Source organism: Oncorhynchus mykiss, chromosome 7 (assembly GCF_057628025.1).
Source record: "Oncorhynchus mykiss isolate SJ-2025 chromosome 7, ASM5762802v1, whole genome shotgun sequence".
In the NCBI taxonomy this organism is placed as follows: domain Eukaryota; kingdom Metazoa; phylum Chordata; class Actinopteri; order Salmoniformes; family Salmonidae; genus Oncorhynchus; species Oncorhynchus mykiss.
Genome location: NC_143028.1, coordinates 47,350,016 through 47,376,985, shown reverse-complemented (window position 1 = coordinate 47,376,985; position 26,970 = coordinate 47,350,016). Strand labels below are relative to the sequence as shown.

At 41.8% G+C, this 26,970-nt stretch overlaps 2 protein-coding genes across 8 annotated transcripts in view; one reads left to right on the top strand and one right to left on the bottom strand.

Moving 5' to 3' along the window:
- The window catches only part of LOC149982572 (solute carrier family 2, facilitated glucose transporter member 1-like), a 321,473-nt gene that overhangs the window by 264,847 nt on the left and 29,656 nt on the right, over nucleotides 1-26,970 (top strand). The gene's annotated exons all lie outside the window — the stretch shown is intronic.
- LOC110527984 (rap1 GTPase-activating protein 1) overlaps nucleotides 1-26,970 on the bottom strand; it is a 164,919-nt gene that overhangs the window by 126,924 nt on the left and 11,025 nt on the right. The window lies entirely within an intron of this gene.

Sequence of the window (26,970 nt, the reverse complement as noted above, 5' to 3'; positions counted from 1 at the left end):
TGGAAGTCAATACATCAGCAACCCAGAAATACATTGCCAAAGAATACAGAGATAATACCTAATACCCATATAATGTGGTAAAGAAAGCCTTCTTCTTCTTGAATCTATTGATTTTAGTATTTTTTGTTCATGTTATCTGCTAGATGTGCCTGTTACCAAAAGCTCAAACCCATGGAGGCTGTTGTTGTATGGCAAAAGGAAGGCCACAGCAAACTGACCCTCATTTTAGCTGAAGTTCAGAAAATGCAGAGAATAACGAAGAGAAACTGGGAAAAATGCTCAAGCTTCACATTTCAAGAGTGCAGTAGCTAGGCAGCATGTTCACCACCAGGTGTCTTTGTATAATACCATGACACGTTTCACCAAAATAATGTTGACTATAAAACCTCTCGGGCTATAGCACCTACACAGAACCCCTCGGACAACAGAACCCACACACATCCATCTGATGACGATAGCTGTGATCCTCCATCTGCAGCATACAGAGACACCTCTTCAAGCAGAACAGAGAGGAGGATGTTACTGTTATCTCACATTCAGCTTGCTCCACAGAGACTGGGATGAAGTTCTGTGACCAGTGTTCTCCTTACTAATGGTAAATACATCATAGGGCTTGACATTACACATTTAGTCATACATGACATTAGTGTTTTAAACATTATTAAAAATGATCTGGTTTTGGCTTCTCAGACACATGCAATAGTGCTGAGTTTTTAGTGTGGTCAGTTTGAGGTCAGTTATAAAGAAATGTATCAAGATTTACTATTATGGTTTCGATTACAATCAATTTGAATACTGTAAAAATACAGAATAAAACAATGAATAAAAGTCCCATGATGGTAGTGACTGCCCGTGACTGCTTATCACGTATTAACCTTCAGTTAATTCACATTACTTTAACAAAACATTTGTTGTGTATAATACAATTGTTTTATTTGACGAATTTGTTATTTAATTCCAAATCATCATCTCATCTCTCTAGAGCTGCTGCCTATGCTGTCAGACAAAATCACTATTTTAGTAGTAAATAAGGCATACTTTTATGACTGCTGAATACCAGATATCAATCACTTAGATCATGTATTTTCAGGTAGAAATACCTCGCGAAGAAACTGCTCTCTATGTATCCCTTTTTGACCACACATTCATCTGTCTCTTACGTAGCAGGCATAAAAGAAACACAGACCGGACAAGTAACCGCGCAATGGATTATGGTAGAACATTGGCCTGTTGGAAACTACAACTCCCTACTACATTGCACAGTTCGGCTGTGATCTGATTTACCTCTTGAGAATATACAGTGCAATGTGCACATTGAGCTCACAGAAAAAAACTGAACGAAATAATTGAACCATGCAAACAATCTTTAATATTCAATTATTAAATTTGAAACTTAAAAGTGAATGGGTAGAACTATCTAAATGTTTCATAACTAGAGCATACGAAATGTTTACACAATCTCAAGAATGGCGAACACTAGAATGGCACCGGAGTGGATGGCTGCCGTTTTACCGGCTCCTCTCCAAATGTGCTATTTTGTTCATTTGTTCACATTGTTTCTAACTTATTTTGTAACTTAATTTGTACATAATGTTGCTGCTACTGTCTCTTATGACCGAAAATAACTTCTGGACATCAGAACAGCGATTACCCACCTCGAACTGTACAAAGAGTTTTCTATAACGAGTCCGACGTGAAGGATATACTGCTTTTTCAGGAACAGGCCCAAATCCCCGTCATTTGGGTGAAGAAAAGACGGATAAAAAGGGGGCGGAGGTCGGGCTGGCTTCTGAGAATTTATAGGCTAGTGAGTAAACCCCCACTACCATCCGTTCTATTGGCCATCGTGCAATCATTGGAAAACAAAATGGATGACATACGATCAAGAGTATCCTACCAACGGGACATTAAAAACTGTAATATTTTATGTTTCTATGAGTCGTGGCTGATCGACAACACGGATAATATAGAGCTAGCGGGATTTTCCATGCATCAGCAGGACAGAGAAGCTACGTCTGGTAAGACGAAGGGCGAGGATGTATGTCTATTTGTCAATAACAGATTGTATGCTGTCACGTCTACTCCCGCTCCCCCTCTCCGGCACTCGACGTCGCTAGTTTACTTATCATTACACACACCTGCCACCATCGTTTCGCGCACCTGTGCCTCATGAGACTCCCATGGACTCCATCACTTCTATGATTACCTCCCCTATATCTGTCACTCCCTTTGGTTCATTCCCCAGGCAGTATTAGTTATGTTTTTCATGTCCAGAAGCTACTCTTGTTGTGTATTATCGAATTTTGCAGGCTATCTCTGCAGTAGATTGCAACTCCGCCCCCTTTGGCAGTTATATCTCGTTGGTAAATGTTGTAGTAGGGGATGGAAATTTCAGGATTTTTGGTGGCCTTCCTAAGCCAGGATTCAGACACGGCATCAGGGTTGGCGTAGTGTACTAAAGCAGTGAATAAAACAAAATTAGGGAGGAGGCTTCTGATGTTAACATGCATGAAACCAAGGCTTTTGCGGTTACACAAGCCAACAAATGAGAGCGCCTGGAGAATGGGAGTGGAGCTGAGGGCTGCAGGGCCTGGGTTAACCTCTACATCAGCAGAGGAACAGAGGACGAGTAGGATAAGGGTACGGCTAACGGCTATAAGAACTGGTCGTCTAGTGTGTTCGGGATAGAGAGTAAAAGGAGCAGATTTCTGGGCGTGGAAGAATAGATTCAAGGCATAATGACATACAGACAAGGGTATGGTAGGATGTGAGTACAGTGGAGGTAAACCTAGGCATTGAGTGACTATGAGAGAGGTTTTGTCCCGAGGCACCAGTTAAGCCAGGTGAGGTCACCGCATGTGTGGGGGGTGGGAAAAAAGGGCTATCTAAGGCATATTGGGCAGGGCTGGGGGCTCTACATTGAAATAAGACAATAAATCTCTAACCAAAACAGCAATAGACCAGGCATGTTGACATTAGGGAGAGGCATGTGTAGCCGAGTGATCATAGGGTCCAATGAGTAGCAATAGCTGAGTCAGGGAGCCGATTCAGTAGTTGCTACTATGCTAGGGGAGCTGGAGACATGCGATTCAGACAGCTAGCGGGCCGGGGCTAGCAGATGGGCCTTCAGCGTCGTCGCAACGGAAGGGCCTGTTGAAACCACTTCGGATGATTACGTCGGCAGACCAATCGTGATGGATCGGCAGGGCTCCGTGTCGGCAGTAAAGGGTCCAGGCCAATTGGCAAAAGAGGTATTGTAGCCCAATAATTAGCTGGTGGCTAGCTCGAGGGCTAGCTCAAGGCTAACTGGTGCTTGCTTCAGGACAGAGACGTTAGCCAGGAGTAGCCACTCAGATTGCAGCTAGCTAGCTGCGATGATTCTGTGTAAAGGTTCAGAGCTTGCGGTAGGAATCTGGAGATGTGGTAGAGAAAAAGCTGTCGTGGGTATGCCGTGGGTTGATATCACGCTGTGCAGACTGGCAGGTATTGACCGAGCTGAGGCTGGCTGGAGTCCGAGTTAACGGTGAAGACTGCTAGCAGTGGCTAACTGACTACTAGCTAGTATCTAGTTAGCTGGCTAGCTTCTAATGGGGGTTCCGGTTCTGAAGTATAAAAATAGCAGATCCGTACCACATTGGGCGAGGCGGGTTGCAGGAGAGTATATTCAGTCCGTAGACGGAAAGTGAGAATATATACGGAATATATGAAGAAAAAAATGTGGAAAACGATATTTACACAGGACAATATGCCTTAGAGAGCCCTTTTGTCCCACCCCCCCAAGACAAAACACATGTCCGACTGCTATACCATCTTGGAAGCATCTTATTTACATTGACAACCCCCCAATAGTTTTTACACTGCTGCTACTTGATGTTTATTATCTATGCATAGTCACTTTATGCCGACCTACATGTACAAATTACCTCGACTCACCTGTACTCCCGCACATTGACTCGGTACCGGTACCCCCTGTATATAGCCTCGTTGTTGTTATTTTATTGTGTTACTTTTTTTATTTTTTACTTTGTTTATTTGGTAAATATTTTCTTAACTCTTTCTTGAACTGGGTTGTTGGTCAAGTTCTTGTAAGTAAGCATTTCCCGGTAAGGTCTACACTTGTTGTATTCGGAGCATGTGACAAATAAAAAAAAAGTTTGATTTGATTTGAAGTGAATGAGTTTTCCCACAGTGGAATAATTCCACCTGTTCAGTTGAGACATGAATCTAATAATGCTTTGTAAGGAATTTCTGTCTTCTAAGGAATTCAGCCTTCTCTGTGTTGCTCTACACATCCCCCATTCTGTCACACCAGAGGTCAAGTTGTCTTTACATCCTGTAGGTCTGACGATGTTAACTTTTACAGTAATACTATTGGTAAACAACTCAATTTTGTAACCAAACCAGTCATATGCTCATAAAAGGCTCTTAGATTCATTGCTCTTTCTCTTTTGTCCGTAACCTAAACTGGTGAGACACCTACACAGTCTTTGTCCCCTCCTCACCAAGGAGTTTTGGGGCATGGCCTTTCAGGCTATGACTTACAGTGCCTTGCGAAAGTATTCGGCCCCCTTGAACTTTGCAACCTTTTGCCACATTTCAGGCTTCAAACATAAAGATATAAAACTGTATTTTTTTGTGAAGAATCAACAACAAGTGGGACACAATCATGAAGTGGAACGACATTTATTGGATATTTCAAACTTTTTTAACAAATCAAAAACTGAAAAATTGGGCGTGCAAAATTATTCAGCCCCTTTACTTTCAGTGCAGCAAACTCTCTCCAGAGGTTCAGTGAGGATCTCTGAATGATCCAATGTTGACCTAAATGACTAATGATGATAAATACAATCCACCTGTGTGTAATCAAGTCTCCGTATAAATGCACCTGCACTGTGATAGTCTCAGAGGTCCGTTAAAAGCGCAGAGAGCATCATGAAAAAAGATTTCCCAAGCTTTAAACATCCCAAGGAGCACTGTGCAAGCGATAATATTGAAATGGAAGGAGTATCAGACCACTGCAAATCTACCAAGACCTGGCCGTCCCTCTAAACTTTCAGCTCATACAAGGAGAAGACTGATCAGAGATGCAGCCAAGAGGCCCATGATCACTCTGGATGAACTGCAGAGATCTACAGCTGAGGTGGGAGACTCTGTCCATAGGACAACAATCAGTCGTATATTGCACAAATCTGGCCTTTATGGAAGAGTGGCAAGAAGAAAGCCATTTCTTAAAGATATCCATAAAAAGTGTCGTTTAAAGTTTGCCACAAGCCACCTGGGAGACACACCAAACATGTGGAAGAAGGTGCTCTAGTCAGATGAAACCAAAATTGAACTTTTTGGCAACAATGCAAAACGTTATGTTTGGCGTAAAAGCAACACAGCTGAACACACCATCCCCACTGTCAAACATGGTGGTGGCAGCATCATGGTTTGGGCCTGCTTTTCTTGAGCAGGGACAGGGAAGATGGTTAAAATTGATGGGAAGATGGATGGAGCCAAATACAGGACCATTCTGGAAGAAAACCTGATGGAGTCTGCAAAAGACCTGAGACTGGGACGGAGATTTGTCTTCCAACAAGACAATGATCCAAAACATAAAGCAAAATCTACAATGGAATGGTTCAAAAATAAACATATCCAGGTGTTAGAATGGCCAAGTCAAAGTCCAGACCTGAATCCAATCGAGAATCTGTGGAAAGAATTGAAAACTGCTGTTCACAAATGCTCTCCATCCAACCTCACTGAGCTCGAGCTGTTTTGCAAGGAGGAATGGGAAAAAATGTCAGTCTCTCGATGTGCAAAACTGATAGAGACATACCCCAAGCGACTTACAGCTGTAATCGCAGCAAAAGGTGGCGCTACAAAGTATTAACTTAAGGGGGCTGAATAATTTTGCACGCCCAATTTTTCAGTTTTTGATTTGTTAAAAAAGTTTGAAATATCCAATAAATGTTGTTCCACTTCATGATTGTGTCCCACTTGTTGTTGATTCTTCACAAAAAAATACAGTTTTATATCTTTATGTTTGAAGCCTGAAATGTGGCAAAAGGTCGCAAAGTTCAAGGGGGCCGAAAACTTTCGCAAGGCACTGTATATATCTCTCTCTCCCTCTCTGATCAAACCCTTATACGTTTTCAACATTTTGCTACGTTACAGCCTGTTTCTAAAATTGATTAAATTGTATTTTTCCCCTCATCAATCTATACAGTATACCCTATAACAACAAAGCAAAACATTTTTTTTGAAATTTTAGCAAATGTGTCAAATGTAAAAATTGAAATTTTAAATTTACATAAGTATTCAGACCCTTTACTCAGTACTTTGTTGAAGCACCTTTAGCAGCGATTACAGCCTAGAGTCTTCTTGGGTGTGATGCTACAAGCTTGGCACATCTGTAATTGGGGAGTTTCTCCCATTCTTCTCTGCAGATCTTCTCAAGCTCTGTCAGGTTGGATGGGGAGCGTCACTACACAACTATTTTCAGGTCTCTCCAGAGATGTTTGATCATGTTGAAGTCCGGGCTCAGGCTGGGCCACTCATGGACATTTAGAGGCTTGACCCGAAGCCACTCCTGCGTTGTCTTGGCTGTGTGCTTAGGGTCGTTGTCCTGTTGGAGGGTGAACCTTTGCCCCAGTCTGAGGTCCTGAGCACTCTGGAGCAGGTTTTCGTCAAGGATCTCTCTTTACTTTGCTCCATTCATCTTTCCCTTAATCCTGACTAGTCTCCCTGTCCCTGCCACTGAAAAACATCCCCCAGCATGATGCTGCCACCACCATGCTTCAGCGAAGGAATGGTGCCTGGTTTTCTCCAAACTTGATGCTTGGCATTCAGGCCAAAGAGGTTAATCTTGATTTCATCAGACCAGAGCATCTTGTTTCTCATGGTCTGAGAGTCTTTAGTAGCCTTTTGGCAAACTCCAAGTGCACCGTCATGTGCCTTTTACTAAGGAGTGGCTTCTGTCTGGCCACTCTACCATAAAGGCCTGATTGGTGGAGTCCAGCAATCAGGACATTTGGAAGGTTCTAAATTCTCCATAGAGGAACTCTGGAGCTCTATCAGAGTGATCATCGGGTGTTTCTAAACGTATTCCATTTAAAAAATGATGGAGGCCACTGTGATCTTGGGGGCCACTGTAAATAAGGTATTTCTGTTTTTAAATTTAATACATTTGCAAAAAATTCTAAAACACTGTTTTTTTTCTTTGTCATTATGAGGTATTATGTCTAGACTGACGAGGAAAAGCATTTAATCAATTTTAGAATAAGGCTGTAACGTAACAAAATGTGGAAAAGGGAAAGGGGTCTGAATACTTTTCAAATGCACTGTATGCTGCCTTAAACTTTCCCCTATATTATATCTCTTTGTATATCCATGCCTTCAGTTTGATAATGCCTAGGGTTGCAAAGGGTCGGAAACTTTCCGGAAATTTTCAATGGGAAATTAAGCCCGGGAATTTTGGAAATTTGCTTAAATTCATCACAACTGTTAGCTTATAACAGTAAACCTTTTTTTTGTGGGATACACATAAGGCACTTCTAGGTCTTGTGTCATATTTTGGTTAAACTATCCCCAATTCAAAGGAATTGCAACCCTTTGCATGTACTGTGCATTCTTCCATCACATGTACTGTTGTGGCCAAAAGTTTTGAGAATGACACAAATATCAATTTCCACAAAGTTTGCTGCTTCAGTGTCTTTAGATATTTTGTCAGATGTTACAATGGAATACTGAAGAATAATTACAAGCATTTCATAAGTGTCAAAGGCTTTTATTGACAATTACATGAAGTTGATGCAAAGAGTCAATATTTGCAGTGTTGACCCTTCTTTTTCAAGACCTCTGCAATCTGCCCTGGCATGCTGTCAATGAACTTCTGGGCCACATCCTGACTGATGGCAGACCATTCTTGCATAATCAATGCTTGGAGTTTGTCAGAATGTGTGGGTTTTTGTTTGTCCACCCGCCTCTTGAGGATTGGCCACAAGTTCTCAATGGGATTAAGGTCTGGGGAGTTTCCTGGCCATGGACCCAAAATATCCATGTTTTGTTCCTCAAGCCACTTAGTTATCACCTTTGCCTTATGGCAAGGTGCTCCATCATACTGGAAAAGGCATTGTTCGTCGCTAAACTGTTCCTGGATGGTTGGGAGAAGTTGCTCTCGGAGGATGTGTTGGTACCATTCTTAATTCATGGCTGTGTTCTTAGGAAATTTTGTGAGTGAGCCCACTCCCTTGGCTGAGAAGCAACCACACACATGAATGGTATCAGGATGCTTTACTGTTGGCATGACACAGGACTGATGGTAGCGCTCACCTTGTCTTCTCTGAACAAGCTTTTTTTCCAGATGCCCCAAACAATCGGGAAAGGGGATTCATCAGAGAAAATGACTTTACCCCAGTCCTCAGCAGTCCAATCCCTGTACCTTTTGCAGAATATCAGTCTGTCCCTGATGTTTATCCTGGAGAGAAGTGGCTTCTTTGCTGCCCTTCTTGACACCAGGCCATCCTCCAAAAGTCTTTGCCTCACTGTGCATGCAGATGCACTCACACCTGCCTGCTGCCATTCCTAAGCAAGCTCTGTACTGTTGGTGCCCTGATCTCGCAGCTGAATGAACTTTAGGAGACGGTCCTGGTGATTGCTGGACTTTTTTGGGCGCCCTGAAGCCTTCTTCACAACAATTGAACCGCTCTCCTTGAAGTTCTTGATGATCTGATAAATCCTTGATTAAGTTGCAATCTTACTGGCAGCAATATCCTTGCCTGTGAAGCCCTTTTTGTGCAAAGCAATGATGACGGCACGTGTTTCCTTGCATGTAACCATGGTTGACAGAGGAAGAACAATGATTCCAAGCATCACCCTCCTTTTGAAGCTTCCAGTCTGTTATTTGAATTCAATCAGCATGACAGAGTGATCGTCAACACCCACACCCGTCAAAACTCACACCTGTGTCAATGAGAGAATCACTGACATGATGTCAGCTGGTCCTTTTGTGGCAGGGCTGAAATGTAGTGGAAAAGTTTTGGGGGGATTCAGTTCATTTGCATGGCAAAGAGGGACTTTGCAATTAACTGCAATTCATCTGATCACTCTTCATAACATTCTGGAGTATATGCGCATTGCCATTGCCACTGAGGCAGCAGACTTTGTGAAAATTAAAATTTGTGTAATTGTCAAAACTTTTGGCCATGACTGCAGCTGATTCTCAAGATCTTGTACACTAATGAGATACTATTGAGCCCACACTACTACACTGGCTGAGCCAAGGACTACATGCTTTCTGGTAAGTTTTGATTAAAATACTGGTTGTAGTGAATATATTTTATATATCATACATTATTTTTTTGTTAACTAGTACATAGTAGCCTACAGCAAAGTGTGTTTAAAAAATGTCTAACTTGTTAACACTTTCTGCTAATTAGTTTTTGCTACCATGTGGGTTTTACCTTGCTTGAGCCTGCTAACTGAGGAGTGTTAATTCACCTGTTTCCAAACATTTTAAAACACTTATCTTACAAAGGAGTTATTTAATCTAACTGCTTAAGTATTTATCTGTACATGGAATATTTATTTTATTTTTTTACTCATTATTTTTCTAATCTTTACAGGAAAATGCCATGGCCATGTGGAGACATTTCACTGTAGCTAATGTAGAAGGAAAAGCTGTGTACATGTGCAAAAACTGTGCCAAATCATATGTGAAGAATGCAACAAAGATGCAGAATCATCTGGCAAAGTGCATAAAGTTCCCTCAGCGCTCACAACAAGCAACCTCTGACAAAAGTCCCTCTACCTCTATTCGTGAAAATGATGAATCAGACACCTTATCTATAGCAACAGCTCATGGTCCTCCTGGAAGTAAAAGTTTTTTTTGACTCAATGGAGGAACGTAGTCAGAGAAATGCTGATGAATGTCTTGCTCGAGCTGTGTATGCAACTGGTTCACCTCTGATGCTCACAGGCAATGTGTATTGGAAGAGTTTTCTGAATGTTCTTCGCCCAGCATACACCCCTCCAACCAGACATGCTTTATCTACTCAATTGCTGGATGCAGAGTTCAACTGAGTCCAAGTGAAGGTCAAGCAAATCATAGAGAAAGGAGACTGTATTGCAATCATCTCTGATGGGTGGTCAAATGTTCATGGGCAAGGAATAATTAACTATATCATCTTCACCACATAACCAGTATTCTACAAGAGCACAGACACAAGGGACAAAAGACATACCAGTCTCTACACTGCAGATGAGCTGAAGGCAGTCATCAATGACCTTGGGCCACAGAAGGTATTTGCACTGGTGACAGACAATGCTGTGAACATAAAGGCTGCTTGGTCTAAAGTGGAGGAGTCCTACCCTCACATCACACCCATTGGCTGTGCTGCTCATGCATTGAATCTCCTCCTCAAGGACATCCTGGAACTGAAAACAATGGATACAACACAGCCAAGGAAATGGTTAGGTATGTGAAGGGTCATCAAGTTATAGCAGCGATCTACCTCACCAAGCAAAGTGAGAAGAATAAGAGCACCACATTGAAGCTGCCCAGCAACATACATTGGGGTGGTGTTGTCATCATGTATTACAGTCTCCTGGCGGGGAAGGAGTCTCTCCAAGAAATGGCCACATTACAGCCTGCCAATATGGACACCCCCATCAAGAGGATCCTCCTGGATGATGTATTTTGGGAGAGAGTGGTAAGCAGCCTGAAACTCCTGAAACCTATAGCAGTAGCCATTGCACGGATTGAGGGAGACAATGCCATCCTGTCTGATGTAAGAGAAGAAATCTGTACTGCCCTGCCCACTTCACTGTTGCTCCAAGCAGAGGAAACTGCAGTTCTAAAATACATCAAAAAGCATGAAGACTTCTGCCTGAGGCCCATACATGCCGCAGTGTACATGTTGGGCCCCAAGTATGCTGGCAAGAGCATTCTGTCTGGTGCAAAGACCAACAAGGCCTATGGTGTCATCACTACCGTGTCTCGCCACCTTGGCCTGGATGAGGGAAAGGTTCTTGGCAGTCTGGCGAAGTACTCTTCCAAGCAAGGGCTTTAGGATGGAAATGCAATATGGCAGTTGTGCCAACATATCTCATCAGTCACCTGGTGGAATAGACTTTGTGGATCTGTGGCTCTTTCTCCTGTTGCCTCCATCATCCTCCAAATCCCACCAACATCAGCCACCTCAGAGCACAGGTTGACCAATACAAGAGTTGAAAAATTAGTGGCCATCCGGGAAAATTTGAGGCTGACAACAAGTCATCCTCAACAAGGTTGGAAAGTGACAGTGAAGATGAGGCCTCAGAGTCTGATGTTCAAGGAGTGGACATTGAGGAGGTCCAGGGAGAAGACATGGAAGCCTGAGAGGAAGACATCCAAAGCTTTAGTTTTTAGACTATAATTTTACAGATGTATGTTGAAAAAGTTTTTGGGAGATGCGATGGATCATTGGGGATCATTCAATATTCCCTTTCTTTTGTTATTCAGTGAAATCATCCCATGTGAAGAGTCAACTCATTTAATTAAAGCTCAATTCATAACTAAATTGTTTTGTTTTTATTTCTATTGGAAGGTTTTCATAATTTGCCATTATGTCTACCTATGATAAGGTAAAAGGTTTATGTTTATGTCTCCATATGATATGGTAAATATATCCAATTCAAAAAACATCTACATTTAAATGGTATTAATATGAATTTGCATATATTTCCCATATATTCCAGTTAATTCCCATATATTCCCACGGAAAGTTTCCACCTCTGAATATTCCCCAAAATGTACAACCCTAATAATTCCCCTTTGTTATCTCTAGTCCTGGCAGCCTCCTCAGTTTGTAGTTATATGTTAAGCCCATTCCCTGTAATAGTCACCTTTGTCATGTCTACACCTTTTATGTTGATGTGTTCCTAATGTTTCCCTTTTGTATCTCCCTTCCAGACCACCACATCCAGGACACAAGCCACATCCTAAAGAACATTCTAACCTCCATTTCAACTCCATCTGTGTGTAATAAATACCCTTAAACCTGGATTCCTGCTCCATCACCTCATTTGCATTCTGACCGATGCACCATGGTGGCAGCAACAGTTCTGAACCTATCTTACAGTCCATCCTAGCCCTAGTCCTTTTCTTGACTAACACATAACTGATATGCTTCAAAATGAAACTACAGCCTGGGCTGGAGTCAGAACAATTTATATACAGTACATCAATACAAGAAACTCTGGAGCTTGCCTGCTGTCTTCACCATGTAAAATGGATTGAGTCAGAACTAGGGCTGGCACAATTAACGTGCAGCTGACGGTTACGGATGAAGACCGTCATGAAAATAAAATAACCGTCATAACCATTCATGTAATTTTTTGGTGTGTGAAACGAACAGCTTACTGGGGACGGTGGGGCATTTCTGCAGTAACATGGACTTTTAACAATGTGATAAGAACTTTGTTGCTCCTTGCTGAAATGTTAAATGTTCATTCAAATTATGTTAACTGATGTGGCTCATGCAATGGAATGTATTTTTTGTAATGTCAGTTGAGTTAAATCAACAAATCACAACACATATAAATGGGTACACTCCGTGCTTTTACTTCCTGCTTTGCTCCTATGGGTACACTGGCAATGGCCGCCAGTCCACCCATTATGCCATTACTGACTTGAATGGGGCCGCACGTTCTATTCATTCTATTTCTAGCACATGCAGTCAGGAGCAGAGGAGAAAATGTGAGTCAATAAAAAAAACGGTTGCTATCAAAAGATTATTAGTGTGACTGCGGTCATTTGGCTGGCTGATTACCGTCATTGAAAATTCCATGACCGTCACAGCCCTAGACTCAGAACAGAGAGAAAACGATACTTTCGCCAGTCATAAAGTGCAGGAAGAAACCAGCCACTGTAGTCAAACTGATGGGTATGTCTGTGTGTAAGTACGTACGTGGCTGAGACGTGAGCCTGAACACTGTGAGTAGTGTTGTAGTAAGGCAGACAGCACTAGTGCCTCATTAAGGTAATTGTATCTCTGTGCTCCTTGCTCCCTGCTCCATGGGGAGCTGCAAAACAATTTAGATTATCTCCTTGGCATTTCACTTCAGCATGTGCACTGCGTGTGCTGTGTGCATCAGTGGAGACTGCTGAGGGGAGGACGGCTCATAATAATGTCTGGAATGGTGTGTAATGGCGGGAATGAAATGGTATAAAACCCATGAAAACCATGTGTTTGATACCATTCCATTCACTCGATTCCAGCCATTATTATGAGCCGTCCTCCCCTCAGCAGCCTCCACTGATGTGCATGCCTCTCAGTGTGGGAGGATGTTCTCTCTCTCTCTTTATGCGTGTGTGTGTTTTTACCTACAGTAACAAACTACATATTACAGTTTAATATGAAAAATCATAATTTGTGTTTCTTGTGTCTGGGCTTATTCATCCACACTATGGGGCGTTTCAGACTTAGGGAATGTATGGCTTTCCTACCACTTCTCAGTATTTGGTATCATACTTACCTTATTCAGTCACGTAACACTCTCTGCAGATATGGCTACCTTGCGCACTGCTCTGAATAAATGTAATTGAACCAGTAAAAACCCTCCCACTTACTGGCCAGCAGATTTTCTCGTGGAGTTTTCATACAATAGGATTTTTAATCCTTTTATCTTAAAAGATTTTTAAAAAGCCATCCCATTAAATTCAGTGTACCTTTAAGTTATAATCTCTATAATATCTGTAATATCAAGAGAACAGGTTCAGAATATTAGGGATAAATGAAAGAAAGCGATCTAAATACAGTTGAAGTCAGAAGTTTACATACACTTAGGTTGGAGTCATTAAAACTCGTTTTTCAACCACTCCACAAATTTCTTGTTAACAAACTATATTTTTGGCAAGTCGGTTAGGACATCTACTTTGTGCATGAGACAAGTAATTTTTCCAACAATTGTTTACAGACAGATTATTTCACTCACAATTCCAGTGGGTCAGAAGTTTACATACACTAAGTTGACTCTGCCTTTAAACAGCTTGGAAAATTCCAGAAAATGATGTCATGGAAGCTTCTGATAGGCTAATAGAAATCATTTGAGTCAATTGGAGGTGTACCTGTGGATGTATTTCAAGGCCTACCTTCAAATGCAGTGCCTATTTGCTTGACATCATGGGAAAGTCAAAAGAAATCAGCCAAGATCTCAGAAAAATAATTGTAGACCTCCACAATCTTGTTCATCCTTGGGAGCAATTTCCAAATGCCTGAAGGTACCACGTTCATCTGTACAAACAATAGTACGCAAGTAGAAACACCATGGGACCACGCAGCCGTCATACCGCTCAGGAAGGAGACGCGTTCTGTCTTCTAGAGATGAACGTACTTTGGGGCGAAAAGTGCAAATCAATCCCAGAACAACAGCAAAGGACCTTGTGAAGATGCTGGAGGAAACAGGTACAAACGTACCTATACCCACAGTAAAACCAGTCCTATATCGACATAACCTGAAAGGCAGGGAAGAAGCCACTGCTCCAAAACGGTCATAAAAAAGCCAGACTACGGTTTGCAACTGCATATGGGGACAAAGGTCATACTTTTTGGAGAAATGTCCTCTGGTCTTATGACCATCGTTATGTTTGGAGGAAAAAGGGGGAGGCTTGCAAGCCGAAGAACACCATCCCAACCGTGAAGCACAGAGGTGGCAGCATCATGTTGTGGGGGTGCTTTGCGGCAGGAGGGACTGGTGCACTTCACAAAATAGATGGCGTCATGAGGGAGGAAAATGATGTGGATATATTGTAGCAGCATATCAAGACATCAGTCAGGAAGTTTTGCTTGGTCACAAATGGGTCTTCCAAATGGACAATGACCCAAAACATACTTCCAAAGTTGTGGCAAAATGGCTTAAGGACAACACAGTCAAGGTATTGGAGTGGGCATCACAAAGCCCTGACCTCAATCCTATAGAACATTTGTGGGCAGAACTGAAAAAGCGAGCGCAAGCAAGGAGGCCTACAAACCTGACTCAGCTGCACCAGCTCCTTCGTTTAGTTTATTAATTCAACCATTTAAAAAACAAAACAAGCACACATAAAACTTAAAAGCCATGCATGCACATGAATAAAATCATAGAGGATAACACACAATAAAGTCTGGGACTTATTTCCATTGTGATGGCTAGACAAGATCAAACACAGTATGGCAGTCTGTCAGGAGGACTGGGCCAAAATTCACCCAACTTATTGTGGGAAGCTTGTGGAAGGCTACCCGAAACGTTTGACCCAAATACTAATTGAGTATATGTAGACTTCTGACCCATTTGGAATGCGATGAAAGACATAAAAGCTGAAGTAAATCATTCTCTATAGTATTATTCTGACAATTCACATTCTTTAAAATAAAGGGGTGATCCTAACTGACTTAAGACAGGGAATTTTTACTGGAATTAAATGTCAGGAATTGTGAAAAACTGAGTTTAAATGTATTTAGCTAAGGTGTGTGTAAACTTCCGACTTCAACTGTATATGCATATCCATCTCTGTTTCAGCACCAATTCATACATTAAAAAATACTCTGATTGTGTAGAATATTAGGGTTAGATTTTTTTTAATGAATCCTAAAAAAAATAGTTTGGAGAGCCTGTATGCACGAAAGAAATTCATGGTTTCCTCGCACGTAGAGGTAGTGGAATTATTAAGTATTTAAGTCAAGGTCAGAATACGGACACACCTTCATTTATTCAATCACCATCCCAAACGAATAGTAGGTGGATAGCATGCTATTCTCATGCTTAAGTTCAAGGTCAGAATACACATAGATAAAAAAGTAAATAAAAAAGGAATTACGTTCCATTTACGCATGCTTAACTACGGTCAAAATTTCCCCCTATGTGCATTACTTATGTGTCAATCAAATATCAGCTCAAGCTGGGAATTTTAAACCTCTGAGTTACACATCGTTACGTGACGACCAATGTCACTCCAGGAAGCAGAATGCTAGGGGAAACAGGAACAAGCTGAGATGTGATTGACATTTGACAGAGCGGAAAGCAGACAGACAGGTCATCATCTGTTCGTCACAAGAGTGACTCATGACCCTTGCAGGCCTATAAGCGTTGCAGAGAGCCCCAACTAACCTTCCCTCTTCCTCCTGATGTCATGATGCTGAAGGCGAGCTTCACAGGAGCGCCTTGGCTGCACACTGCAGTATCCACTTCCTAATTCCACTCCAGTCAATAAGCCACGCTTACACAACTGTGACGTTCAGAAAAAAATACACTTACGTTATTGAGATCAACTTATTTTCAAAACTTTAAATTTTCTGACTGACTTGACTGTCCAATAATCACTCTTCTGTCCATTAATTAGACCAAAGAAAAGCACAGTCAGGGCCCTTAATTTTATCTAAGTCCTTAATGTCGACTTGGAAAATATGCTTGTAGCAGGGAAGCAACCCAAGAAACCAACCATCAGCTCTCTACGTCTCCCTGGCCATTAAGTGGCTAGTGATAGGGTGGTGGTGAGTCCATCTGTGGTCTAGATAATGACAGAGGTGGCAGTTCCAGCCAAGGTCCCCATGCACACTGCCTGAGTAATGGTGGAGGTGGCACTGCCAAGATGCCCACTGGGCTCTGGAGCGGATAATGACTCTTATACTGGGCTCATCCTTCCTTCCTGACCTTTTAGCAGGGTTGGGGAATAAATGATTCCATGTCATTAGTTACATGTAATATATTGTCCACCCACTCTGCCCAGAGACAGGATGCTCTTGCCAGCATACTTGGGGCCCAACATGTACACTGCGGCATGTATGGGCTTCAGGCAGAAGTCTTCACGCTTTTTGATGTATTTTAGAACAGTTTCCTCTGCTTGGAGCAACAGTGAAGTGGGCAGGGCAGTACAGATGTCTTCTCTTACATCTTCAAGCAGAGACTGAACATCAGACAGGATGGCATTGTCTCCCTCAATCCGTGCAATGACTACTGCTATAGGTTTCAGGAGTTTCAGTCTGCTTACCACTCTCTCCCCGAATACATCATCCAGGAGGATCCTCTTGATGGGGCTGTCCATATCAGCAGACTGTGATATGGCCATTTCTTGGAGAGACTCCTTCCGACCCTCAAACATGATGACAACACCACCCCAATGGACGTTGCTGGGCAGCTTCAATGTGGTGCTCTTATTCTTATCACTTTGCTTGGTGAGGTAGAATGCTGCTATAACTTGATGACCCTTCACATACCTAACCATTTCCTTGGCTCTCGTGTAGAGTGTATCCATTGTTTTCAGTGCCATGATGTCCTTGAGGAGCAGATTCAATGCATTAGCAGCACAGCCAATGGGTGTGATGTGAGGGTAGGACTCCTCCACTTCAGACCAAGCAGCCTTCATGTTCACAGCATTGTCTGTCACCAGTGCAAATACCTTCTGTGGTCCAAGGTCATTGGTGACTGCCATCAGCTCATCTGCAATGTAGAGACCGGTGTGTCTGTTGTCCCTTCTGTCTGTGCTCTTGAAGAATACTGGTTGAGGGGTGGAGATGGTGTAGTTAATTATTCCTTGCCCACTAACAATCAACCACCCACCAGAGATGATTGCAATACAGTCTGCTTTCTCTATGATTTGCTTGACCTTCACTTGAATTGTTGAACTCTGCATCCAGCAAATGAGCAGATAAAGCATGTCTGGTTGGAGGGGTGTATGCTGGGCGAAGAACATACACATTGCCTGTGAGCATCAGAGGTGAACCAGTTGCATACACAGCTCAAGCAAGACATTCATCAGCAATTATCTGGCTACATTCCTCCATTGAGTCAAAAAAACTTCTGATTCCAGGAGGACCATGAGCTGTTGCTATCGATAAGGTGTCGGATTCATCATTTTCACCTTGAATAGAGATAGAGGGACTTTTGCTTGTTGTGAGCGCTGAGGGAACTTTATGCACTTTGCCAGATGATTCTGCAGCTTTGTTGCATTCTTCACATTTGATTTGGCACAGTATTTTCAAATGTAGACATATTTTCCTTCTACATTAGCTAAAGTGAAATGTCTCCACACATCAGATAGTGCTCATGGCATTTTCCTGTAAAGTGTAACGTCTGCTTCCAACTCACACCCTCAAACACGTAGATCCCCTGAACGCAGCTCACTTTCCAGCCCACTTTCCAGCTCACATTCTCAAACACCTAGATCCCCTGAAACGCAACTCACACTCCAGATCACAATCACCTGAATTCTAATCACCTGTTCAGACACCTGTATGTTATTATCACACACTATTTAGTTTAGTTCTTTGCACCCCATCACTCTGTGGAGTTGTTTGTTTTGCGACACACGTCATTCAGAGCGCTGGGTTTTCCTGTGATTTATTCCTCCCATGTATGATAGTTTTTGCCTGCCTCACTAACGATGCCCTTTTGCCTGTTGTCTGCCTGTACTGTAGCCGTTTAGGTAACAGGATTTCCTGTTATCTACCTATTTCCTGATCTCCCGTACTACGTTACTAGCCTTTTCCCTGCATGTACTATTGCCCTTTTGGACCTCCTGTGTATGACCTTCTGCCTGCCCCTGGACCCAGCTACCTGCCTCCTCCTGTGGTCCTTTGCAATAAACACCTGCACTTTAAACCAGCTCTCTGTCTCTACTCGTGTTCATTACATAAAGACGAGAAAAATAAAATACAATTAGTTAAACTCCTTTATAAGATTAATGTTTTAAAATGAAACATGTATGGAAACAGGTGAATTAACACTCCTCAGTTAGCAGGCTCAAGCAAGCTAAAACCCACATGGTAGCAAAAACTAACTAGCAGAAATTGTTAACAAGTTAGAAATGTTTTAAACACACTGCTGTAGGCTACCATTTACTAGTCATATAACATATATTCATCCCACCCATTAATTTAATCAAAACTTACCAGAAAATATGTAGTCCTTGGCTCAGACAATGTAGTAGTGTGAGCTCAATAGCATCTCATTAGTGTGCTAGATCTTGAATCAGCTGTACATGTGATGGAAGAGTGCACTGCACATGTGATAGAAAAATGAAGTGGCGGGTCGGGCACCTGCAAGCTGACTTCGGTCACCAGCTGGACGGTGTTTCCTCTGACACATTGGTACAGCTGGCTTCCAGGTTAAGTGAGCAGTGTTTCAAGAAGCAGTGTGGCTTGGCAGGGTTGTGTTTCAGAGGACGCATGGCTCTTGACCTTCACCTCTCCTGAGTCCGTATGGGAGTTAGAGCGATGGGACAGGACTGTAACTACCAATTGGGGGGAAAAAAGGGGGGAAAGTACAAAAAAAATGTACAGTAAAAAGATAATGACATCAAAAAGATGTACACCAGGACAACCTGCCACTGAGTGGTACTAGTAATAAAGACAGAGGGATGGGTCAATACAACAAAGTGGCCCAATTCCCACTTCAGATTGATGAAGATATTGATCCAGTCATTTCCCAATAAAACAAGACTCCAAAACATAGACTAGTGTATTGAGCCCTTCCTTGCTTTGGTAGAGCGAACTTGTTGAAGCATGAACAGCGGTATAGGGTTTTGGCTCCCTTCTCCCCTAGCGAAAAGCACCATGCTCCTACTGTTTGTCATGTTGTAATTCACCTTCAGTGACCCTGCACGCATACCCCCATTTCAGATTTTCCTAATTTCTATGCATATTTTAACGGGGAGAAAATATGATCACTCAGGAACATGTATGAAAAATAAGTGGAAGGTCATTATCATAATATCAAACACATTTGTCATCCCCCATGCAAGCAGTATGCATTAAATATGGATAGTTGTATGTGACCGTCCTTGCCATCTCTTGAGCACACAACCATACTTCTGTAGTGTTGCACCTTTATGAACCATTCTACACACCTATTCAGAACCAAATCTGATTCCAGAGAGAATAGAAAAGGCAAATGGAGAAAATCTCCAAGACACCCTATCAGGAAATATCTACTTTCTAGAGGCTCCGTGTATTCATCTCTGGACATTTGGAGGCTGCAAAGAAAGACTGAAAGAAAAAGTATAAAAAAGTAAATATTTCTCAATTAAAACTCATCTGCCTCATAGAACACAACTAGAACAAGGAGAGAGAGGGGAAAGAAAGAAAGCAGTGGCCTCGGGAGTGTCATCGTCGCACCCAGACTGAGCCCTGTGTGGAATCCACTCACAGCAGGTTAGATGTGCTCCCCAGTGGCTCCATCCTTAGCTATTAAACTGATCAATCATTGCTCTTCATGTTACGCCGATGACCCCACAATTCCTTAAACAATGTATTTGTATTTGTCAAAAGAGCAAAATACAACGGTGTAGACTTTACGGTGAAATGCTTACTTACGAGACGCAGAGTACAAAAATTATAATACAAAGAAAAACAGTAACACAAGATTAATAAAATACACAAGAATTAAGCGATATACAGGGAGTACCAGTACCAAATCAATGTGCAGGGGTATTAGGTATTTGAGGTAGATACTCTATATACAGTGCCTTGCAAAAGTATTCGGCCCCCTTGAACTTTGCGACCTTTTGCCACATTTCAGGCTTCAAACATGAAGATATAAAACTGTATTTTTTTGTGAAGAATCAACAACAAGTCGGACACAATCATGAAGTGGAACGACATTTATTGGATATTTCAAACTTTTTTAACAAATCAAAAACTGAAAAATTGGGCGTGCAAAATTATTCAGCCCCCTTAAGTTAATACTTTGTAGCGCCACCTTTTGCTGCGATTACAGCTGTAAGTCGCTTGGGGTATGTCTCTATCAGTTTTGCACATCGAGAGACTGAATTTTTTTCCCATTCCTCCTTGCAAAACAGCTCGAGCTCAGTGAGGTTGGATGGAGAGCATTTGTGAACAGCAGTTTTCAGTTCTTTCCACAGATTCTCGATTGGATTCAGGTCTGGACTTTGACTTGGCCATTCTAACACCTGGATATGTTTATTTTTGAACCATTCCATTGTAGATTTTGCTTTATGATTTGGATCATTGTCTTGTTGGAAGACAAATCTCCGTCCCAGTCTCAGGTCTTTTGCAGACTCCATCAGGTTTTCTTCCAGAATGGTCCTGTATTTGGCTCCATCCACCTTCCCATCAATTTTAACCATCTTCCCTGTCCCTGCTGAAGAAAAGCAGGCCCAAACCATGATGCTGCCACCACCATGTTTGACAGTGGGGATGGTGTGTTCAGGGTGATGAGCTGTGTTGCTTTTACGCCAAACATAACGTTTTGCATTGTTGCCAAAAAGTTCAATTTTGGTTTCATCTGACCAGAGCACCTTCTTCCACATGTTTGGTGTGTCTCCCAGGTGGCTTGTGGCAAACTTTAAACAACACTTTTTATGGATATCTTTAAGAAATGGCTTTCTTCTTGCCACTCTTCCATAAAGGCCAAATTTGTGCAATATACGACTGATTGTTGTCCTATGGACAGAGTCTCCCACCTCAGCTGTAGATCTCTGCAGTTCATCCAGAGTGATCATGGGCCTCTTGGCTGCATCTCTGATCAGTCTCCTCCTTGTATGAGCTGAAAGTTTAGAGGGACGGCCAGGTTTTGGTAGATTTGCAGTGGTCTGATACTCCTTCCATTTCAATATTATCGCTTGCACAGTGCTCCTTGGGATGTTTAAAGCTTGGGAAATCTTTTTGGATCCAAATCCGGCTTTAAACTTCTTCACAACAGTATCTCGGACCTGCCTGGTGTGTTCCTTGTTCTTCATGATGCTCTCTGCGCTTTTGACGGACCTCTGAGACTATCACAGTCCAGGTGCATTTATACGGAGACTTGATTACACACAGGTGGATTGTATTTATCATCATTAGTCATTCAGATCAACATTGGATCATTCAGAGATCCTCACTGAACTTCTGGAGAGAGTTTGCTGCACTGAAAGTAAAGGGGCTGAATAATTTTGCACGCCCAATTTTTCAGTTTTTGATTTGTTAAAAAAGTTTGAAATATCCAATAAATGTCGTTCCACTTCATGATTGTGTCCCACTTGTTGTTGATTCTTCACAAAAAAATACAGTTTTATATCTTTATGTTTGAAGCCTGAAATGTGGCAAAAGGTTGCAAAGTTCAAGGGCGCCGAATACTTTCGCAAGGCACTGTATACAAGTATGTGGACACCCCTTCAAATGAGTGGATTCGGCTATTTCAGCCACACCCGTTGCTGACAGGTGTATAAAATTGAGCACACAGCCATGCAATTGAGAGCATCTTGACAGGCTGCCTCACCCCTTGGTATAGCAAATGCACTGCTCTCAACCGCAAAGTGCTACAGAGGGTGGTGCGAACAGCCCAGTATTTCACGGTGGCTGCATTCTCTGCCATCCAGGACCTCTATATCAAGCGGTGCCACGTTGAAAGTCACTGAGCTCTTCAGTATGGGCCATTCTACTGCCATTATTTGTCTATAGAGATTGCAAGACTGTGTGCTGGATTTTATACACCTGTCAGCAACGGGTGTGGCTAAAATAACCAAATCCACTAATTTGAAGGGGTGTCCACATATGTTTGTATATATAGTGTATTTGGTGGTCAGCTTGAAACATGTTGGGATTACAGACTGGGACAAGGATAGATTGAAAATATCTGTGAAGACACTTGCCAGCTGGTCTGCGCAAGAACGTGCCCTGGTTTCCCGGCGGCCTTGTGAGCGTTAACCTGTTTAAATGTTTTACTCACAGCCACAGAGAGCGAGATCACGCAGTCATCTGGAACAACAGGGGCTTTCACGCAAGACTCTGTGTTGTATTTCTCGAAGCGAGCATAAAAGGCATTTAGTGTAGTTTTGGGAGTTCTGCATCACTGGGCCACTCATGGCTGGGTTTCCCTTTGTAAACCGTTATCGTCTGCAAGCCCTTCCACATACGACGAGCGTCAGAGCTGGTGTAATAGGATTCCACTTCCTCCTATATTGTCATTTTGCATGGTTGATTCCTCTTCGGAGGTCGTAGCGGGCTTTCTTGTATGCATCCATGCCAGGTCCCGTTCATTTTAAGCAGTAGCTCTAGCCTTTAGACTAACACAAATATTTCCTGTTTTTTGCTTTGGATACGTTCGTATAGTCACTGTGGGGACGACGTCATCTACGCACTTATTGATGAAGCCAATGACTGATGTGGTAAACGACTCAATGCTATCAGACGAATCCTGGAACATATCGCAGTCTATACTAACAAAACAGTCTTGTAGCCTCCTGTCTGCTTCGTCGGACCACTGCTGTTGTCAGCGCCTCACTGAGACCGTTCTGGGGTTACTGTCTGTTGGCAAACAAGTTGGTCTGATGTTCCAACAACATCTACAGTAGGAAATGTCATATTCTAGACAAACAGTAAACAGTACACACAGAGAATTGATCAATCTCACACCAACATCAGGGGGACACTTTGACAAAGTGTTTTATAACGGTGGAGAGGACAAGACAAAAATCTAATAACATTTCAGGATTCTTTTGATAACCTACTCTGTCTCTGCGACGGTGCGTGTGGTTACTGGAAGGATAATGTATTCCATGTTTCTATGAAATGTAATAGTGAGGCAATCAAAAACAAATCTGTGTGCAAAACAAACAGTGTGCTTCCGCACAGCATATCTCAGGCTTGTCTCAGAGAATCTATAAAACAGCTGGCAGGCATGCATTACACATGTAAACAAATCAGACACACTGTTAAACTATTCTGAAAAAGGAGGAATGAAGAATTTGGTCTGGAGCTTCTGTCTAGCAATAACCAGAGCCATTGTGTGATAAGGCATATCTTAACAAGCGGCTTCCTGGAATACTGAACATAGTTTCCACTCTTCTCGAAGGCAGAGAGCCACAGTAATGTCTTACTTTGCCTCTCGCCGTCATAACAGATGCAGCAAATTACTTTCTGGCCATAAGAAAATGTTTCAACTTGAATGCAAAACATGGGCAGTGACCTTGCACTTAGAGCACAGTGAATTTGTTTCTATAATGAAGACAAACTGGAGAGGGTGGGGGAAATCAGAGGAAGGGAGGGATAGAAAAAAGGATGGCAATTAGGGAACCGTTGTCAAATAAGAGTGCAAGGAAGTCAATGGTCAGGTCCATAATAGTAAAAGACTGACAGTTATTCATTGATCAAGCAGCTGAAATGGCTATTAAGATAAAGAAAAATAAAGGAAACCATTATAACATAAGACCCTCTACAACTTCAACCATCTTTAAGTTGATGCCGGAGTAATATACTGTACTGTATACACTGGACCAAATCAGTATTCTAAAAAGCAGTATATGATCTCACAATATGAAACCACTACAGAGCGAGAATAATCTGAGAACCAATTATAGAATCCTTACATTTGATTCAATTAAACTTGCCTTTCCAAATACCATTACAGCGACTATAGGGATTTGTTTTACATACAGAATGAGGATAAATCAGCTTGCTACTACTGAGTATGTATGTTCTCCCCCCAAAAATTCTGCATTCATGGATGTTTGAATTTTGGGTTATCTATATTTTTATCACATCTCTATTTCAGATAAATGGTGTGGTTTACAGATCTTCTGAATATTGCACATTATTACATTTTATTACTGACTGGAGGCTGCTGAGGGGAGGACGGTTTATAATAATGGCCAGAACGGAGCAAATGGAATGGCATCAAACAGATGGAAACAATGTGTTTAATGTATTTGACACTACTCCACCTCTTCCGCTCCAGCCATTACCACAAGCCGTCCTCCCCAATTAAGGTACCACCAACCTCCTGTGGATTCCATTTTTAAATTGACTTTTTATTCATGTAAAGAAAAAGAGAGAGATTTAATACACGGTCAATAAATACAGCATCACTGTTAACTGTGTGGGTAACACTAAAATGATAGACAACCGTTTACATGGAGTACATTCAGCATCTGAATCAATTGTATGCTAATGTGATGTTGTTGTATGCTGTGTTGAAAGCATGCAAATAGTAACACCTGAGATGTTCCATCATCAGTAATTATTTCAGGTCGGCACCAATACAAATGCTGGGTGAATTGGGATCTCCTGTTTTATCGATTTTCATAACAGGAGCTTAACACCTGAGGATAACCCCAAACCTAACCTGCATTACATCAAAGTTATTGGTTACACCACACCTGAAGCCACCTTCCTCTTAAAAAGGTCACAATCAAGAGTGTGAGCTGTCAGCCATTTACCTGTGGCCATTGACACTGGTCCCTGCAGCCATAGAGATACACCAGCGCTGTTACTAAGGACAGATGGATGTGTCCATCACGGTGGACAAGCCAAATTGCCATGCAATTAAACCTGTGTTACAGAAGTGGTGTAAATTGGCCATAACAGATACATGTCTGTGTCAGTTGACTGAAGGGAAACAATGGATTTCTCACTGAGTAAAAAAAGCCATCAATCGCCCCTCAGCACCAGACACTCTAAAAGGATCCATTGAAAGGTCATAAACTGCAGGTAGAATCCTTAGTTGCTATGTCCATTTTTTGACTTATAATTAATGATACATATCCATTGATTCTTAGAGAATCAGAACTTAGAAATACCGTTCAACAGTCATACCCTATCAAAATCCAAAATATACAGTTAAACTTTTAACATAAATGAAAACATGTTAAACTATAATTATAATTTTGATATCATCGATGGCCAGTCCTTGCATCCGTAGGCCTGTATGAATGAGTGTTTTATTTCTCCAGGCCAATCCCTCAACTTTTTACTAAAACAGAGGGGTGTCGCTTTGTTATTGTTTCAACTAAGGATTTTAGTTAAAGGAAAGTCACTGGTTTTGTTCATTTTCAGCTTGTATTCCCATCCTCCTGTTTGCCTACTCTACCTTACAGAACACAGGCGTAGTAAATACTCATGGAGAAAAAGGTGTAGATTCACACACAGAGCACGGTAGGTGTTTATTTAGCCTTCGCAGAAGGTAGGAATCGTACTCACAGGCAGGCAATGGTCATACAAAAGTACAGTAGGCAAAGCAAAACTAGGACTGAAGGCTACAACCGGTTCTCACAAACGAGCTAGGAAAAGGCTAAGTAGAGTCAAAATGAACAATACCTCACAAAAGCACAAACAGAATGAACTGAACTAAATAAGTAGCTGATGAGACCAGGTGAGTAACTAACACAGGAGAAATCAATGAACAAAAAATTAAAGACAGGGCTACGTTCAAGAACACAAAGAAACAGGGCTATGTTCAAGAACACAACAAAACAGAACACAAGGTTGACTAAGAAAATAAATAAAGAACCTTACAACAGGGAAGCTCAGTTACATGTCTAGGGGAATACTTGCCTGTCAATGTGTTTGTAAATTGTGCTACTGTTGGATACACATGTTAGAACAAATATAGTCCATAGCTCCACTGGAAAACTGAAGAGATGAGTGTTGGAGGGTTCAACAGCTGACATTTTTTAGGTTTTTATTCATCTGAATCTATATAACATACAGATAGACAGTCAATCCACAGGAGGTTGGTGGTACCTTAATTGGGGAGGACGGCTTGTGGTAATGTCTGGAGTGGAAGAGGTGGAGTAGTAGATTTATTTTATTTTAAAAAATGATCACTCTTGTTTTTGTAATATCATGATTGCTTTGAAACATGCTCAATTTGAATGTCTGCATAGAAAACAAAAGGCTAAACTTTTATGATTAATGTAACCTAAGAAAAACAGTCTCTAACAGGGAATCACAAATTGACTGTCTTACTTCTGCATGCATTGTAAAATAAACCCATCAGGAAACAACTCAGACAGACAAACAGAGACTCGTTGGAGCATACATCCTGTAATCGAGGGGGCAAACACTGAGTCATGGGGAAAGGATGCTCATGGTGTGCCTACTGGCACTTCAACCATCAAAGACATGTCTTTATATAGCTCTGCCCCTCTATCTTACAAGCAACCCTTTTTGGAAATGTCAAAAGACAAGATAATCAACATATGTTTTATGGTGACAGCTCTTCAGGTACAGTAGCTCCAGAAATGAGTCAAAATCA